Source organism: Odontomachus brunneus, unplaced genomic scaffold (genome assembly GCF_010583005.1).
Source record: "Odontomachus brunneus isolate Ranch 3 - 2012 unplaced genomic scaffold, Obru_v1 Obru_scaffold_057, whole genome shotgun sequence".
Taxonomy (NCBI): Eukaryota; Metazoa; Arthropoda; class Insecta; order Hymenoptera; family Formicidae; genus Odontomachus; species Odontomachus brunneus.
In genome coordinates this window covers 1,231,274-1,251,655 of record NW_022639507.1, presented here as the reverse complement: position 1 = coordinate 1,251,655, position 20,382 = coordinate 1,231,274, and the positions used below count along the sequence as shown (strand labels likewise).

Genomic DNA, 20,382 nt, shown 5'->3' with positions numbered 1-20,382 from the left:
TGTTACATAATATATTGGGCATTAGGCATCATCAATGCAAATATGATAGCGTAATTTGAACCAATAGAGAACGTCCACAATGTACTTATGTTCAAGCAACTGTTTCTCAGCAATGGTTTGGCAACGCCTCCAACATCTACAGTGTCTGCATCATCTTTGAGAAAAATCTTGGCTCGATCACGGATGGTGTTGTTAACGTATCTCTGTCAGCAGTAGCCGGAGTAATGGAGTAATCTTCACGTTCTTCGCAATTGTCCGATCTTCTATTCGAGACTACGAGCCCTATACTCGCTGCTGAATGTTGCCAGCATATCCTGGGTTGACGCAACGGCGTTGTTCCTATTACCGATAGTATAGTCTAATGCGTTCCCCATAGCATTACCGATTATATTTCCTATATTCTCGTATTGTGAACGCTATCAATGCTGCTAGTGTTGATAGCGGAATTACTAACAGTCGAGCTGTTAGTGGCTATTGTGGGAAACGTGATATTATTTATCCTGGTATATTATAACTCGTTCTCTGCCAAGTCAACAGAGTTGTTGCGTGGAATTGTATGCTTCAAACTGGGCAATATTGTATATATGTTGCGCTGGGCACTAGGAATCATCGATGCAAACAAGGCAGCAGCATAAGCCGGATTATAATTGTGACCTTTAAAACTACCAGCCAAACTTGTAAGTGAACCTGACAAGACGGTCTATGGACTCTTCTGCCGATCGGTAGTCTGTCTTTGCCTTTTTTGCCATCGGAGTGTCTTCATTCGGTGTAGCCGGTAATTGTCGGTTATTGCTTGAATGCCGACTGCCACTTGATTGTCGGCCATTTGCCGACATTGAGCGACCGTTGCCGATGTTTACCGGGGAGTGTCGCGAAATCACCTCAGTTGCCATATTGCTACACTAGCTGCGAATCTTGTGTTCTGCCTTGCACCAATCGCGCAATATGGACTTCGGGACTTTGATATCTCGAGCAACTGAAGCCTTACTCTCGCTATCGTGAACGCGGTCAATGGCGCTTATTTTGTTCGCCGGTAAAATGTTTCTCCGGGCGCGATTGCCCGTTCCTCGCTGCTACTGCAATCACTTGCATGAGAATGCAAGTTCATACCATCAAGCGAATATAGTCAGTTGGCTAACCATTATTGGTGACGTTCTCGTTGATGTGCGTCCTGCTACTTGTTGTACGGCGTTCGCGTACCCGTGACCTACTACGATCACGACCGTCCATAAGGGATTAGTAATTGTAGATCCAGTTTGGATAAATGAGGATCCAGTGTGTATAGATTTTCTTGATCTTTTCACGCGTTATCGGTAAACACTTTCCTTAGTCTCTTCACACTCGCAGGGCTCGCCTCGTGCGTGCACGTCGCCGGTTTTCTTGTGGTTCTTCTTCGTTTGCTTGATGTGATTTGACGCTCCCTACGTCAATAAACGTTTTAGCTTTTAAAACGCTTTATCCACTGATCGATTACTACAATACAGATCTCCTCTACCTGCAAACATGCGAGAAATTTTAATCATAGCTATGGTTTATATAGATAGAAGGAGATAGAAACACGAAAAATGACAACAATGACAACGATAATAACAGTGCGAGAACGAAGCGGCATGGCACATTCGCCGGACTTTAATTCCTACCGCGAAATTATGTACGTTTCGCGAAAGGCAATTCGACGTATGATGAGAGAAAACTAAAGAGGACGAGCATGAGATATAGAGAGAGCAAGAGAGAACTAACCGATAAAAAAGCAACTCGGATCTGATTACATTTTTCGTCCAATGCCACGATTATCGTAGTAACGTGGTGTTATTGGTTCTACTGTATTACATTTTGCTCACCAGACTAACGGAATTGTTACGTTGATGCATTATAATATATAATATGATAATACAATGAAAGAGTGATTCTTACCGTTTAAATGGAACGTCAACTTGAAAAAAATTGGGTATGGCACATGGATCGTAGGGACGCTACTTTCGCATCTCCTCCCTTCCTTCCTTCCTTCTTTCACTGTTTACAATACAAACGGCGGATGATGGAAAGTGATATTTTACGGCATCATAATTGTCTTCCTTCGTCGTGTGATTCTGATGATACTGATAGCTTTCTGGCACTACTTTTTCCTGCGTCGTTGATTGCGAGTTCTTGAACCACTTGAGGGTGTCCACGATGTATTTGTGTTCTAGCACCTGTTTCGTAGTTAGCAATGGTATCGAGCAGTTGTTAAGCCATTCTTGTAGCCAAATACCGTACTCTATTGCTTGCTCGATTCCAGTGTTACTAGGATTCATCTTGGTGACTTGCAGTGCCTCCATTACCTCTGATGAAAATGTTGGCTTGATCACAGGTAGTGTCTTTAGCGTATTCCTCTGGATAGTAGTCGCGGTGATCAAAGAATCATCGTGTTCCTCATGACTGTTCGATCTTTCGCTTGTGACGCTGTGACTGCGGGTTCTGTTCTCGCTGCTGTCATCACTAACTACGTTGTCGAAATTGTTGTTGTTAAACAAATTCAGATAGGTCAGCGCATTTTCAGTTGTGCATTGATTTTTCGTTGGTAATTTATCCCATTTTGCGTACTGCCAACACCAATCCTTTTGCGAGTTAAGTATATTATTGATGTCCTCTAAATTATGTTTACTAAATCGGTGTGTATTCAATACTTTTTGCACGGACCACGGCCAAGACACATCGCCGCTGATATTTACGTCATCGTTGGTGATGTTATCAATTATCCTAGGTTGAGCGTTGTTTTCGTATGGAGATGCTGGGGCTGGTGTCGTGGGTGCTCCTGTTGCAGGTATCACGCTCGGGGATTTCCGTGTGTACGAGCTGGTATTATCTTGGATTGGCGCAACGGCGATATTCTTTTTGCCGATAGTACAGTTCAACGCGTCCCCCATAGCGTTGTCGATCATGTTTGTCATCGTGTTGTGAATGCTATCGATGTCCTTGATATTGGCGACGGTGTTATTGGTATTAATGGTCGTGTTGCTACTGACTATCGTGGAAAACATGCTGGCTGGTTGATTATTGGTCTTCGTACAATGTAGTCCGTTTTTCATTAGAGCAATGGAATTGTTTCGTTGAAGCATTACCTCTTTCAACGTCGTCAATAGAGCGTACATTTGATGTTGCTCATGTAACGACATCGTCGCAATCGAATTCGTCATGGAAGACGTTATTAGTGCAGTGTAGTTTGTATTAATATCATGGCTCATATCAACCGAACTGGTAGATGGACCAGGCATGATGTTTTGCGAATTGTTTTGCTGATCGGTTTGCTCGATCTTCATTCTTTTTGCGACGGGAACGTCATCACTGGATGGTGTATCAGGTGACTGGCGGTTGCTGCTAGAATCCCAACTGCTAACTGATCGGTCATTTGCAGACATTGAACGACCGTTACCGATATTTATCGAGCAGTGTCTAGTAATCACCTCTGTGGACACATTGTTGCACTGGTTACGGATCTTGTGTTCCGATTTACACCAGCCGCGTAATGTGGATTCCGGTATTCCGATGTCTCGAGCAACCGAAGCTTTGCTTTCGCCATCGTGGACACGGTTAATAGCGTCTAGTTTGTCTGCTGGCGAGACGTTCTTGATGGGCCGCTTTCCTGGTCGCGATTGTCCGTTCCTCACCGTCATCTGGATTTGCAGAGGAGTGTAATTCCCTTCATCGACGATCACGTGAGTGTTGTCTGTCGGCTGACTGTTGTTCGCGACGTCCTCGTTGATGTGCATCCTATCGCTCATCACAAGGCGATTGCGTATCCTTGATCTGCTACGATCACGACCGTCTACGAAGGACTGCATCGTGAGATCCAGATTAAATAAATCCAGGATCAGTTTGAGTGAGCTTTCACGATGTCACTTTTCGCGCCCTCTCAGCAACGTCTTCTTCGGTCTCTTCACGCTCACGCCCACCTCGGGTACTCACGACGCCGCTTTTCTTCCTCTTCGGTCGTTTGATGTGATTTACCGCTTTATATGTCGATCATTTTATGTTCTAAATCACACTATCCATCGACCGACTACCGATCTCGTCTGCCTGCAAACACATAAGAAATTTTAATAATAATCACACTAGAGAGAGAGAGAGAGAGAGAGAGAGAGAGAGAGAGAGAGAGAGAGAGAAATACTTGAAATGAAGACGACGAAGACGACGCTGACGACGCCGATACGTGAACGGAGCTGAGTGGTGCGTTTGCACGTCCGTAACTCGCGTCGCGAAATCATATGCGTCTTATGAAAAATAAATCGACGAACGGTGAGAGAGAACTTAGAGAGAACGATTGAGAGAAATTGTGATATAGAAAGGAGAATCAACTGATAAGAAAACAGTACAGGCCTAAATCTTGCTTCGTTTTTCGTTAAATGCCATGGGCATTGTGAGGAACGCGGTTTACTAGTTCTGCAGTAGGGTCTTCAAGTAGACCAACGCAATTATTGCGTTGAAAATTTAGGATAATACAATAAAAATATCACTCTTACCAGTTGTATGAGATCTCAGCATAGAAGATTGAATATGGCACGTAAGTCGTGGCTCCTTCTTCTTCTTTTTCCTTCTTTCAATGTATGTGATACAATCGGTGAATGATAGAATGCTACACTTTCCGGCATCACAGTTGCCATCCTTCGTCGTGTAGTTCTGTTAATGCCATACAGTTTTTTGGCACAATTTCTATCAGTCTACGTCGTTGTTGATTTGAGTTCTTGACCCACTTTAGTACGTGAATGATGTATTTGTGCACAAGCACTTGCCTCATGGTTAAGAAAGGTATTGAGCAGTTATTTGACTACTCTTATAGCAAGATACCGTACTCAAACGCTTTTTCGATTCCAGAGTTCCTGATGTTCGTCTTTGTAGTCCGTAACATGTCTATTACTTCTAGCGAAAAAGCATCGGCTCGATAACTTGCACCTGTCCTCAGTGTTACTGTTTCGACAATAGCCACGACGATAAAAGAATTTTCATCCGCCGTATGTGTCAAGCAGAACAAATTTCGTGTGTGTATAAGCTAAAAGTACTCTAGATTGCGATAATATATACACTAGATTACAATAATATGTACAATAAATTACGATAATATATACAATGAAAATGTCGTTCCTATCGATTGTATGTCTCAGCATGGAAAAAGATTCATCACGACACATATGTCGTAAAAACGTTTTTTTTTTTTTCTTTTTCCTGTTTTCACTGTTTACGATACAATTGGCGGATGCTAGAATGCGACATTTTCCGGCATCATAGTTGCGTCCCATCATCATGTGGTCCCGCTGATGCCTTACAAGTTTCCGACACTTCCGACTGCGGCTTTAATTGTACGTTTTTAACCCACTTGAGAACATCCACAATGTATTTGTGTTCAAGCAGCTGTTTCTTAGCTAGCAGTGGTATTGAACAGTTGTTCAACCATTTTTGAAGCCAGGTGCCATATTCGATCGCCTGTTCGATTCCACTGTTGTTGGGATTCATCTTGGCGACCCGCAGTGCTTGCATAATCTCTGGGGAAAATGTTGGCTCGATCACGGACGGTGTCGTTAGCGTACCTCTTTCAGCAGTAACCGAGGTAATGGAGGTATCTTCATTCTCGCGACTCTCCGATCTTTCACTCAAGACGCTGTGACTGCGAGCCCTGTTCTCGTTGCTGTCATCGCCGACAATGTTACCGATTATATTATTACTGTTCAAAGCTAAATCTATATTAGTCTTTTTATTTTCTCGAGTGCAATCAGCTTTCTTTGGCAATTTGCCACCAGTTAGATACTGCCAAAACCAGCCCTTTTGCGTGTCGAGGATGTCATTGATATCCACAAAATTATGACTGCTAACTCCATGTGCAGCCAGCACGTCTCGCAGAACCCACGCCCAGAACGTTTTGAAGCTAATTGCGTCGTCGTTATCAGTAGTAGTGTTCATCTGTCTAGGATGAGCGTTATTTTCATGTGGTGATGCTGGAGCTGGTGTTGTGGGTGCCTCAGCCGCAGGTGTCACGCTTGGTGATTTTCGCGTGTAAGAGCTGGAGGTACCCTGGATTGGCGCAACAGCGATGTTCCTATTACCGATGGTATGGTCCGATGCGTTCCCCATAACATTACCGATCATATTTCCCATCGTGTTGCGAACGCCATCAATGCTGCTAGTGTTGATGGCGGAATTACTAACAATTGTGCTACTGGCCATTGCGGGGAATGTGGTATTATTTGTCCTGGTATATTGTAACCCGTTCTCTACCAAGCCAACGGAGTTGTTGCGTGGCATTATATCTTTCAGAGAGGGCAACATTGTATACATACTGCGCTGGGCATTAGGAATCATCGCAAACAAAGCAGCAGCATAATCCGAATTGTAATTGTGATTTATAAAACTACCAGCCGAACTAGTAGATGGACCTGGCAATACAGTCTGCGGACTGTTCTGCCGACCGGTACGGTCTATTTTCGCCTTTTTTGCCACCGGAGCGTCTTCGTCCGGTGTAGCAGGTGATTGTCGACTGTTGCTTGAATGCCGACTGCCAACAGATTGTCGGCCATTTGCCGACATTGAGTGACCGTTGCCGATGTTCACTGGCGAGTGTCGCGAACCCATCTCAGTTGCCATATTGTTGCACTGGCTGCGAATTTTATGTTCGGATTTGCACCATCCGCGCAATGTCGACTCCGGGACTCCGATGTCTCGAGCAACAGAGGCTTTACTTTCGCCATCGTGAACGCGATCAATGGCCCTTACTTTTTCCTGCGGCGAAACATTCTTAATGGGACGCTTCCCTGGGCGCGATTGGCCGTTCCTCGGCGCCGCTGCCATCACCTGCATGGTAGTGCGGCTCCCTTCACCCACGATGAGGCGAGTGTTGTCAGTCGGTTGACCATTGTTGGCCACGTTCTCGTCGATGTGTGTCCTGTCGCTTATTGTACGACGGTCACGTGCCCGTGATCTGCTACGATCACGACTGTGATCCATGGGTGACTGCATCGTGAGATCCAGTTTGAACAGATGAGGATCCAGTTTGAATTGATTTCCACGATCTTTCCGCGCGTTCTGGGTAAACCTTTCTGCACTTTCGCGCAAGTTCACGCTCACGCGCTCACGTCGCCGCTCTTCTTCCTGTTCCTCCTTTTCAGTTGCTAGGTGCGATTTGCCGCTCTCTACGTCGATCGATTAACGTTTCTAAATCGCACTATCCACCGACCGACTACCACTACCGATCTCGTCTGCCTGCAAACACGCGAGGAATTTCAATTGTAGCTACGCTATAGATAGATGGAGTGAGAGAGTAGCCGAGAGAGAAACGCGAGAAATGACGACGAAGACGACGAGGACGACGTCGACGATGCGCGAACGAAGCCGTGTGGCGCGCTCGCACGCCCGTAACTCGCGTCGCGAAATCGCGTACGTTCCGCGAAAGGCAATTCGGTGAACGATGAGATGAAACTAGAGAGAGAACGAGACAGTGGAGATAAAGGGAACGAGAGAGAATCAACCGATAAGAAAACAGCAGAGGCCCGGACCTCGCCTCCTCACCCGGATACGATGACAAGACGACACCGCCGCACGTCGTCGGTCTCGGCGCGGTACGACGAGAGAGAAAGAGAGATCCGTACGCCGCAACGTTGGCGCGGCGTGTGGCGCCGATTCGTATCTCGCGCAGTAGTAAATAATGCCGTGTGTAAACGTGGTTACGTTGCCGCCGCCGCCGCTGCTGCTGGTCGGGGGAGTAGTCGGTCCTCCTCCGTGGAATAGCACATGCGCTCACAGAGAGTAATAAAGAACTTTTTTATGAATGAAACAACTCGGTCGGTCGGTCGGTCGGGTGGCTATCCTCCTCTCTTCACCGCCCTCTCTCTTTCTCCCCCTCCCTTCTCTCGCTCTTTCCCCTTCTCCTCCTTCGCTCGTACACGCTGCCCTCCGTTGAAGCAAGGAGCGCGCACCGTGTTCCACCGCCGTCGCTGTTGCTGCTCTCTTCTCCCTTTCTATATCTCTGCCGTCTTTCTCTCTCATTGCCGGCGCTAGCGCGAGTAAAACGGAACGCGCGTTGGTTTGTTGGCGCTCCGCGACGTCGTTTGCCGTTGCACCAGCCAATCCGCAGTGCGCGCGGGAAACGATATTATTGCTGTACCACGAGGAATAGCGTGCTCTGCCGGGGGTGGTAGATATAGGCTAGAGCGAGATAGACAGTTCGACACGAATGGAGACGGAGATAGGGTACACACGTTCCGGCAACCGAGAGCTCGCGATACCGGCCGAAGATCAGTTTTCGCTGTTGCGTTATTCGTTACTGTTCTCTCTCGCCGCGCGCGGTACTTTCTTCACGTAACGTCGTTCTCGTCGTCGTGTTGCAACGTCAACATCGTCGCCGTCTCCGTCGTTGTTAGAATTTGTGAAGTGGGCGAATATAAAAGCACGCGCAAATACATGGACTTTTTATGCTCTGCGTCTCTTCTCTCTCGTTTTTCTCGCGCCGTGAGCTTATAAGAAATATGAGTGCGGTACATATGTAAATTGCTGGAAGCACCTTTCGCGTCAATATGCGAACGCGCACGATAAAAAGAGTGATAGAGAGAAAGCAAGCGAAACAATCGATCTATTGCGAAGGAAAGAAAAACATCACTCGCGTTTTCGCGTCGATTACGCACGAATCAAGATCGCGGATGGATGAATCTTGCTATGGTCAAAGACTAATTTGAGTCTTTGTGTATTTGATTATACGATATGTATTTAATCATCGTCAATAATATTAATTTTAAATTTATGAGCATTATTTATATATATGTTTGGGTACTCACAGCAAAATTCGTTGTGTCTAGCCACTTCGCGATACACGTTGGATGATCTCGATGAAGCAAAGTCCCACGTCGACACTCACTCTCACTAGACGATCACTCCTTGCACGATTACTAATACGCAAATTTAAATATTGGCGGTATTGTAACTCTCGTGTCGGCACTGTACCAGAAACACAAGAAATACGACGATAACCGCGGTATTACCAGTTCATACGCGGATTCGAGTTTTTCTGTCCGAATGTCCGAGTTTTTCGAGTCCTAATATTCCAAGTGCTAATATCTGAACTGCGACGACAGCGAATGTGTGCGTTCTTCGTCGCTCTTCGGCTAAGTTCTCTCAAGTATCGCACGAACACCGAATGTTTCTGGCCGAATGATCGCGTACGAATGCTAACTCACGACTGCTCGACTGTCGATGTTATTCGCTCAGCAACGAAGGAAAGAATGTTGAGTGAATGTCGTTTCGTGAGCGTCTCCCTCTCACAAGGCCGTGCAGGTCAAAAGTATCGCACCGAAAATTCACTGATGATCCCTTCCGACTTGTGACCCTCGCTCGTATTGGCCACCCGTGCCTTCTTGCGAAGACACCTCCCACTCTCGCAATGATTCGCCGGTCGTGGGACACGGTCAAACTGTCACGTTTCCGCGTCTACTTGGGGACCACCACCTGTCTCACTGCGTTGCCACGACGGCTCTACTACCAAAACCACTGCTGACTCTCGAAGACCGAGACGAACTAACTCGCCTCACGAGACGCCGCGCTCTACTGCTGTGCTACTATGCTTGAGTTTGGTTGTGGCGGCCTAAGCTCCCACCACTTCGTGCGCCGGCAGCGTCACGTTTGCCCCGCCCCACCCGCGCCAGCGATGTCCTGCTTCGTCGTACGTCTCTCCCCGCAACCCCTACCCTACGCGCGGTTGGCCAAGCTTCGCTCCATCCCAACTGTACCCTTCACCCCTAGCTTTGTACGGTCCGAACACACCTCCCTTGCCGCGCCACACACTTTGTCTACCCGCTCCCAGCACCCGCGCATGACCCCTCTCTGTCGTCCCACGGTCGCATGACCGAACGTGCGCCATCCGCGAGTGGCGTCCCTCGCGGTAACCGTCGTCGCGTCGTCGACGTTGACGACGGCGCTGCCGCTACCACCGTCACTTCGTCGTCGTCGTAGCGGCTCTTCGACTCTCGGTGTCACCGATATGAATTCTTGTGCAGGCCCATTTTCTTAGTTTTTAATACTTACATTACGAAATTACGGATAACACAATAACGTTTAACGATAATAATATTATTTTAAATGTTACAGAATAAATATTATTCTATAGCCTCATTTCTTAATTTTCTTTTCAAACGTGGATCTATCTTATTCGTATCCCTTGGCGATACCGGATACCTCGTAACTTTGAGAAAAAATGAGAAAGAGAGAAAGAGAAAGCGACTTGTGGCGAGTCTTTCGTAGGATTACTGGGTTCGGAAATATCGGAATATGGGTTAGGCGATTATAAGTTCGTCAAGTCCGACAAATATCAAAAGCGCGATTCGTATTTCAGGTCAGAATAGGTAGGTTAGATCCGACCGAATGTGAAAAGTGCGAAGTTGAAAAGTCTGTGTAGCAGTTATTAAAAATTCGAAACCATACTTCATCGTTCACGTTGTGTATTTCATATTTCATTTCATTCGCGATATAGAATACATATTAGTACAAATACGTATATAATACAGTAATCTATTGATACCGTCCATTTTGTAGTTGAAATGTTTTGTAAGTTAGTTTCGGAGTTTTCAGAAAACATATTTAATGGATTTCGAAGATGCATGAAATAGTGCGTAAGAGAAATCTATTACCGCCAATCCGCTGTACCACGAGGTATAAATCTTTTCATGATTTTGGCCATTATACTACAGCATCAAGTATCATAATTTCTTTTTTATTTAAACAATTATTGTTCAAGGAAAAGAGGAAGGGACTGTTAAATTATCAAACCAAATATTACGTCCCATTAATAATATAATTAACAAATTCGGCGTTAATCGAAAGATTAAAATTGAAACACACGTAACGACGTAACGTTGTCACGTGGTGAGTTACGTCTAAAATTCGAAAGCGATCAGAAAATAACAAAAAATGCAAATAAGACTGTTTAATCTACTACGATGTGAGGGTAACGTGATTTCACAATATTCGGAAAGAAACAGCGAGAAAATCTTATTAACTTTGTTCACAATTAGTGGTTTTTCGATGCAAAGATTTTAGATATAATAGTTACTGAGGGCTTGCCTACCGAGAGTTAGCAACGGAGAAAGAATCGTGGCGACAATCTGTGTAAAATACTTTGCAAGTGATTATGTATTGTGTCAGAACTTTTGAAGGCCGCGATGGGTTGTTTTCCGCACAATCGGCGTTCTTTATAAATAATTTCGTAATTTTGTCTTTAATTTTTTCATATCCTTGTGGTGTGAGTACATCTTTATTCATAGTATCTCGAAATCGACGTAACTTTACTCAACATAGCAACGAAATGATCAATGTGATATAATACGAAAAATCTGAGTACAAAGAAACAATATATAATCGGTGAAAACAATAAAAAATTATATATAATGATATATAATGGCAAATATGTTCTTTATGTTTTTTCGAATAAAAATTATTTTTCCCAGCGCTGCACGTTAAAAATTTGGATAAGACTGGTTAATTTTATAATATTTAAAGGCGATTTATGTATTTGAGATTAACAATCGATTATCGAAGTTTACACATTTACGAAAATCTTTGATGAGACACGACTGGATTCCTTATGAAATTTCAACGATTCATTTTGCGATCATTCAATGAACGACTTACGATCAAATTCTCCACTTGATATAGTAACGAGATAATTAACCCCTTCACTACCGATGACGAGAATTCTCGTCATCGGCAGTGAAGGGGTTAAACGCGCCGCTCGCGGCGCACATTAAGGGGTTGTCAACTATGACTTATAATCCCCGTGAAGTTCCCCGTTTTTGACCTTAGTAGTAAAAAGAAAAACTCAGGCGAAAGGTTTTAAAGAAAAAAAGGACAAGAACGCTGTAAAAGAAATCGCTGAAAAGGAATAGGAAAAATAGACAAAGAAAGAACCGTTATATAAATATCTGAATTCGACAAAAAGTCTAAACAAATACACAAACTAATATGCCTTTTTTAGGAACTGCGAGAAAAATGAATGAGTGATAAACAAGGATAAGATGAATGAAATTAAAATTCGCATGGGAAGAACGGCGAGTAACTTTCTCGCTTAGTTCACGGGAAAATTTGCCGGCTATCGCAAGTGCGCGCGTGTGTGTGCTTGCGTGTGATATTTACCGAGCAGGTATAGGTATACCTGTGCGCGCCGCGACACGAAACTGGCCGCATTTCGTCACGTAGGCCGACTCGTTTTCACCGCGACTTTCGGTCGCGGGTTTTCGGAATTTCACTTTGTTGGGTCGCAAGAAAAAAGAATCGCGCTAAAAAAAGGATAATCAACAAAAAAGAGGACGGGTTCGTATTGTTTCCAGAGATCGGTTTTCTTAAAAATTGCATCATCTAATCCTAAAGATAAAGAATCCAATTTGTGACAACCATAAAGAAACGTGTTTCACCCGATATATCTGAAGCTTATCATTTCTGTACAAACAACATTATGCATACAACTATTGAAATAGAGACGGGCTGCGTGTAAAGATAGTGGTGAAAGAAAAAAAAGAAAAAAAAGGGTTGAAAATGCAGCTCTATCCTCTAACACGAACTTCTTATCGACATAAAGGAAGTCGATTTCGAAAGCTGGTTGTACAAAAGATTTTTAATTCTAAACACTCCAAGAATTTCATATACCGGAGGAAATTTCCCCGATACTTTAGAAAAAAGGGCGGTGGACGCACGAAACGGGAAATAAGGTCTCTTTCCAAAAGATTAATGTTATCGTAAAGTCAACATTTGATACAGATTTCATGGTAAATATATCCGTCTAACATATAACAAACGATATAACAATCTTCTGAGTGTCTCGAAGTAATAGAACACGCGAAGTGCGTAGTTAAGAGAGACCGCGGCGCTATCGCCTCGCAACGCTAATTCGAACTCGCGAAATGACTCTCTCCTCGCTTCTTCTTCTCTCTCTCTCTCTCTCTCTCTCTCTCTCTCTCTCTCTCGCTTCTCTCTCTATCCATCTCCTCCGCGCCGGCTTTAGGCGTATCGCGACCTCGAGGCCCTCGGTGAAATACAGCGTGCGCGGCGCTTATTACGTTGTAATATATACACACACAGAACCGCGAACTCCGACGAAAATATGATTTCGCGAACGAGGCCGCGGAAAGGCCGGTGAGATTCGACGACGGACGGCAGTAGCGGCGAGAAAGAGAGAGAGAGAGTTCGATCCGCGATTAAAACGAGCCGCACTCGCTCGCGAGTCACCCTAGTCGCGCGTGCTATTACGCGCGGGAGGAAACGCTTCGCTTCGCGGACGAACAGGGGAGAGAAAACGAGGAAGGGTGAGGTGACAAGGGGTCCGCGAGGCAGGGGTGAGAGGGTGGAAAGGCGACGACGACGCCGGGAGGAAAATCGATCGATAGCGTCCTGTATAGGACGCGGAGAGGCGCGCACTTTGCACACCGTCACCGCCGTCGCCTCCGCCGTCGCCGTCGCTGTCGCCGTTTCCATCGTCGTCGTCATCGTCGTGGTCGTCGTCGTCGTCGTGGTCGCCGCCGTCGCGAGCGGAGAGGCGAAAAAGACCGCGTTCTTCCCTCGATGCGCGCGAGCCCGTAACCTGTACAATTAATTTTCACCTGCTTCCCTCGACGAGCGGATCCGAGAGCTGGAGTCGAGACAAGGCATGTCAAGTCGAGCCGGCAGGCCGGCTGGTTCGCCTTTCGCGGAAGGATGTACACGCGAACGCGAAAGCGCGTCGTGTGTGTATATGTGCACACGTGTATGTGTGTAACACGTGCGTACGCGCCAAATGAGCGCGCGGTGCGTGCGAGCGTATCTGTGCGCATATGTGGCGCGTACGCCGCGAAATGTACACAGGCACATGCACGTGCGCACACACGCTGGCCCGCGAGCGCTATTTGCGACGTGTGTAGCGTGTTGCGTCGCGCCGCGTCGCGTCGCGGCCCGAGTTAACGGTCGCTATCGTTCCTTCGAGGCGGTACACTCGCCGCCGCCGTCGGCCGTGCGATAATATCGGTAAATGGTCTCCGACTCACGTCCCTCGGCACGACGAACGTGTGTTTCCATCGTATGCATTGTCACCGGCCGAAAATGCGTGACTAACGTTACCCAGCGAAAGCCGTTTTTAGGCAGCTATCAGTCAAAAGGATTCACGTTTAAAAGGACTCAACAAGGAAACTATTTATACCTAAGAACCGCGGTAACCTTCACGCGCATATACAAAGGAAATTTTAGAGAAAATTTCGAAAACAACATTTTTAGAAAAATGGGACTTTTCCGTGGCGCGCTAACGTACGTGAGACCTTGCCGTGGACAATAATGAATGTCAGTGTCACGCTCGACGCGATTAACTCGACCTGCGATAATAAAGTGACCACAGTTCTAGAAAGGAAGAGATATGGATGAAAGAGAGAGAGAGAGAGAGGGGAGAGAGAGAGAGGGGGGAGAGAGAGAGAGAGAGAAGATGAGAGCGAGAGAGAGAGAGAGGAAGCTCGAGATAGTTAGATAGAAACCGGAGGAGTTAAGTTCATTCATAAAAAAGAAAATTATTACAGCGGCGAAGGAGAGACTCCCGCAAAGTGAATGATACCTCCTGCTACTCTTACTTCTCTCTCTGCCGCCTCCGCCAGCCTCCCCCCGCTGCCTTCTCTCACTCGCTACCCTTTACTCTCCCCGTGCACCTCCACAACGACTGAACGGCGATTACCCCCACCGCCCCGTCGTCGTCCTTGCAACCGTGAAAGATTTCCCGTGATAAACCTCGATCCTCCCTCTTCTACGAAATCATCTCCCGCTTTCTCTCTCTTTCTCTTTGCCTCGCTCCCTCGAGTTGGCGCCCTGATAGGAAATCCTACGAAACTTCGACCTCGTCTACCTCTCCCCCGCCTGTAACTTCTTCGAATAACATCGGGATTAATACCATCAAAGTAACTCGCCACCACTGGCGACGATAACACGGAAAGAGTCACCATCCGATGATGTATCGATATATACACACGTACGCGTATGTATATGTATATCAAGAGGAGAGAGACAGATTATCTAGGAGGGGAGAAAAGGGGAGTGAGAGGGAGAGAGTGTGTCCACGACCTGCGCCAGAAGTGGCTAAACCATCCTCGACCCGTTGACCCCTAAAGTTTGCAAAGCGAGAATTCACATTTCGTGAATGGAGTGACTCATGAATGTATATCCCAGTGTCTCTCACTCGGCGGAAGCCTCCCATCGATCGGTAAAGAGGAAAGACACTGTCCGAAACAGATCCATTTTTCGAGTGTTCCACGTGCTTTGGTGTGCATGTGCGCCCAATAACTTGAGATTTAATTTCTTTGGTCGCAATGATAATTTTTTTCTCTTTTTTTGGGATTATTAGGGAAAATTAGACAATGAATTTTTAAAACATCAATGCTGTTAAATTAAACATTTTTATTGATTATATTAATTTCAATAATTGATTCTTCTGCGCGACAATGCGGCGCATAAAAATCGCATGTTTGATATACAGGGTAATCCGTCTTAATTTTCGTGTTTTGATATCTTAAAAACTGATCTTCTGAATGAATGCTGCAACATTAGACAAGCATTGTATTTGTGACAATTGAAGTTCAACCAACTTTGCGGTCATTGTCACGATGAGCCATGCGTTTGTTTGCAACTGACATTGCAATAGGAAGGGCCTTAACCTTGACAGTAACTTGCTCATTTTATGTGCCCGAATAACGCGGCACGTCTATATTCGAACACACACATATATAATAAAAAATATATAATAAAGAATAGATTTAAACTTTATTAAATTCTTTATCGTAAGTTGTAATATATTTTTTTATTTTCTATTTTTTCTATTTTTTTTAGGTTTTTAGATTTTATGCATAATTCTGAGGAAGTTCTTGAAAATAAATTGGGATAAAACTACACCAAAGTTCGTAAAAATTATACCAAATTCAGAAGGCGCTTACTATCAGGATTAATTCACCCTCACGTGACAGAGCGCGAAATACGATATTACATTTTTTTGTTTTATTTTAACGGCGACAACATTGATCGTGCAAATTCACCGTGAAATTTACATCGCCCGCGTCAAATTTATCGCCCGCTGATTATAATATTATACTCGAATATGTGCGTGCAAAGCATTCGCTAGCGCACAGTTCCGCACTTCCGTCACGGAGTTTGCGCAGGTCGAATTTATCCTGTATATCGATACCATTGTAAAAGAACTTTATATTGACCAAATTTTGCGTAAACCCGTTTGCGAAACGATTGCAACACATTCTTTTCCGATGAAGTTAGAAATGCATCAAACGCGTTACAATTGCGTGACACTGCTTAAGGGTTTGCGCAGTAATCGGTTTTACCAGGAGGTATACTGAAGTGACAGTAGATTAGGTATATTGTGAATATTGTTCCTTTATTATACATTAGGTATATGTGAATATTGTTCCTTTATTATACTCTTATCTAATAGACTTATATATTCTTATCTCATAGCTAAAAATATAATAAACATATCTAAGTTTTTCTTGAATCTTTTATTGCAATTATGACATCAGATGTCTCCTATATTGTCGCCCTGATCCATACGATAACGAAGTATCACACGAACTCATGAATAGTGGTTCACAATCATGACTATTTGGAGCTCTCCTAACTTTGTCGAAAAAACAGTTTATTGAAATCGTTTTGCAAGTCTATACACGTCTATATACGTGCAATACCTTTGCGGATTCCGTTGTGAGATTCGGAACGTTTATTTACGTCTACGATATTTCGCACTAACTGCAATAAATCTTGTATTTTTTTTCTTGTATGTACTTTCGTATTGTTCATCAATTGTACGAAGCTTATTGTTATTTTATAATGGAAGCCGAAGATATAAGTGGTCAGAGGTCTCGCGGGTTAGAGGAGTTTTTAGAAAAGAAAAAAAAAGAAGCGAAAGTTACCGCGAGCCGGCGAAGTGACACGAGTTCCAAAAAGGATGAAATAAAAGTTACTGCATTAGATTATAAAATTATCGTGCGCACTAGAATAAATGAAAAAATGCGTATAAGAGTAAAGTAAAAGCAGGAAATTTGAGACAGCACACACACATATTGTATATCAATGCTAACATAAAAAAATAATAGTTTTCGAAATATATAGATTAAGGAATTGTTGCTCCCTAAATAAATTCAAAAGTTACAACAAACATTTACGCGTAATAAAACCTCCACAAGCGTAAAATACATTTATTTACAATTTTTAGTGGTAAAGGTGTTACGTTAACGAAAGTGCGAAATCGCTCGACTATACTTTCGAAGCGCTTGCCTTATTTGCAACCCGCATTCTGACTGTTATATTTTCCCAGATACGTTAGTCAAATACGTTTATTTAAAAATCCGTTTATATTTGTCCACTGTCTACTTGATGAAAAATTCTATTTTATAGGATTAAATGAGAGAATTTACACTTGTTCATATCTGTCCGATTGCACGTGCATTCTCTTTCTCACACATATACATGTGCACGCATACGCACACACACTTTCTCTCACTCTCTAATATATATAGTACGGATACGGGACGAATAGATATGAACTCACTTTTAATCATGGGATAGGCGAAAGAATTTGATTAACTAATGATACTAGGTGTGTCCATTTTGACCACCGGCCAGGATTAACACGTACATGCATTATAACAAATTAGCAATTAATAAAAAATGTTCTAATAATTTAGAACCATAATAATTAACAACAGAAATTTCATGAATTATATATTTCTTTCTCCTTCTTTCTGTCTCTCTCTCTTTATTTTTCGCTTCTCTACACTTTTTCCACTTTTCACCTTAAATTTATTTAATTTTCCTTCAGCAAATATAAGTTTATCAATAAAATGTATTAATGACGAAATAACAAAAATTATTCGGGTTAAAATTTATGGAAATAATAATAATAATTTCCATATATTTACATTGTTCTTTGTTTATATAGAATAAGAGTATATATACTACAATCTACTAATGATTTTATAAATCTAAAGAGCCGGTAAAGCGGATGTTATATTAGAGGTTTCTTCTTAAATGTTAACAACGTTCGTCAATGTACTCTTAAAATATAAAAAAGAATTGTAAAAGAAAGAAAAAGAAATAAGAAAAGAAAGAAATAACTTTCCTGTGTTTTCATTACAATGTGTACTTTTTTAACATATTAATGAACCAAACTTGATTGGAAATTGAGACTCGACCTATAATTGGAATCATTATCTTACCGTTCCTCGAAACGTCACGGAGGAACACCATGGTCAAGCCAACGTGGACGCGGCACTAATGCGACCGATTGTACATACAGTATAGAACGTCGTCCGGATCGGAGGACAATTACGTTCTATCGAATGAAACATCCGTTAATCGTTAGGCCCGGACGATCAAAGGGTTAAAGTCGCGTTGCAGCGCGGCTTGGCGCGGCGCGAGTGAACGAGAGACCGGCAGAGAGATAAAAAGAGAGGCTTCATTATTTTTTGCAAAGAATCAATCTAGCCGATGCCTCGCGATCGATCAACCTACGCGGGGGTGGACGCGTTCCTCCTTCGCTCTCGGTGTATCGGCCTATCGGCCGGCGGCGGTGCCTCGCCCTCAGCGTCACCCTCGCCCTCGCCCTCGCCCTCACCATCATCCTCTCACCCTCGCTTCGTCCCACCTCGCCTCGCCGTTACACTCTCGCGTCCTAATCGAGCTAGGCCCTCTGACGCGGACGGACATATCCCTCCCACACCCTTCCTCTCTATTACCGGGCCATGAGAGAGCGTCGTCCCTTCTCTCTGTCTCTCTTATTCTCTCTCTATCTCTCGGCCTCGTTCGTCGAGAGTCCTAATCGAGCGAACGAGCGAGCAAGTTCCGACGCGCGATTTCGAAATTTTCGAGCGGACAAAAAGAAAAAAATCGATACTAAGGCCTGCCTTGGACCAACCCACCATCCTTTTCGTCGACACTTCGTCGCATGTAACCTCCCTCGTCATCCGGTTCCCCGGACACGTAGCGGACGCGACTCGCAACCCCGTCGACGGAACGTTGCCCGGCTCGCCGTGTAATCGCCGCGCAGGAAGAAATCCCGATGCGCCACGGTCCGTCGTGTATATCGCGAAAGATGGTGGTAGAGACGGCGGAGGAGGGCGAGATGCAGGAAGAGCGACGGCGACGGCGACGGCAGAGAAAATCGAGAGCACGGTAAGAGAAGACGCCCGCATATACACAGCCGGGGGTACACTAGGAAGCCCCGTCGCGAGGGTCGCGGTGTACTCACGTCTGTGTACATGTATGCGTGTGGTTGTAGATAGCGCGCGCTAAGAGAGAGAGAGAGAGAGAGAGAGAGAGAGAGAGAGAGAGAGAGAGGGAGAGAGAAAAGGACGGTAGAGGTATATCGAGTAGAGGAGCAGCAGGGTCTCTGTGGAAATTTACCGGAGCGCGAGTTACGGGAACTTGCCTGTGGCTCGTTGGAGAAGCTCGCTAGCTCGGCTACGGCTCGGCTCCTCGCTCGCCTCCTTCGCCCCCATATACACCGCGGCTTTCGCATCCGCGGCTAAGAGCAAAGGGGCGCCAAGGGTTCGGGTCCGTCGTCGGGTGGCGGAGGTATCGTGGGGTAAAGAGGGATGAGGCGGGTGGTGGCGGAGAAGGATGAGGAGATGAAGGAGGAGGAGGAGGAAGAGGAGAAGGAAGAGGAGGAGGAGGAGGTAGTCACAGCCTGGAGGGTCGTGAAGAGGAGGATGGCAAAGGGGGCAGCGGGAGAGACGCGGGGCGCAACGGTATACGCGTCGAGGGTCGGCCGAGGGACGCCAAGGGGGTAAACGGGGGGAAAGGGATGGCTGGGGCGACGAGTCGCGGACCAAGCCGAAGTAGGTCGTCTCCTCTCTCTCGTCGTTTCATCCTCTCTATCCCTCTCTTCGCTTCCCCGTATTTTCTTCGTCCCGGCTTCTATCGCGGTCTCTCTTGCTCTCATTCCTTCTCGCTCTTCCTCGCGCTTCTGCCTCTCTTTCCGTCTCGACGTCTCCGGTCTCTTTCTCTTTCTCTCTCACACCTTCTCGTTCTCTCCACCACGCTGTGTATCCGCGGTAAACTGGCAGGCCTGGTCGACGGACCCTCGCATGGCCTGCAGCTGTCTCCTACCCGCTCCACGTTCCCCAACACCCATCCGCCGCCCTCCTGTCCGCCGTCTCTCTCCCTTTTCGGACCGATCTTCCTTTTTCTCTGTCGCTTGGCGCGTCCTCCGTGCTCCCACTGCGAGTGTTCTTCACTACCCTACGAGGAAAGGAGGAAAGAGCAGAAGGACGAAGGACGGGGAATGAGGGCGAAGTACGCAAGAGAGAGAGAGAGAGAGAGAGAGAGAGAGAGAGAGAGAGAGAGAGAGAGAGAGAGAGAGAGAGAGAG

At 45.3% G+C, this 20,382-nt stretch overlaps 1 pseudogene; it reads right to left on the bottom strand.

Annotated features, from left to right (window-relative positions):
* Nucleotides 1–1,919: 1,919 nt before the first annotated feature.
* Nucleotides 1,920–5,245, bottom strand: LOC116845763 (annotated as a pseudogene).
* Between the last annotated feature and the right edge of the window lie 15,137 nt (nucleotides 5,246–20,382).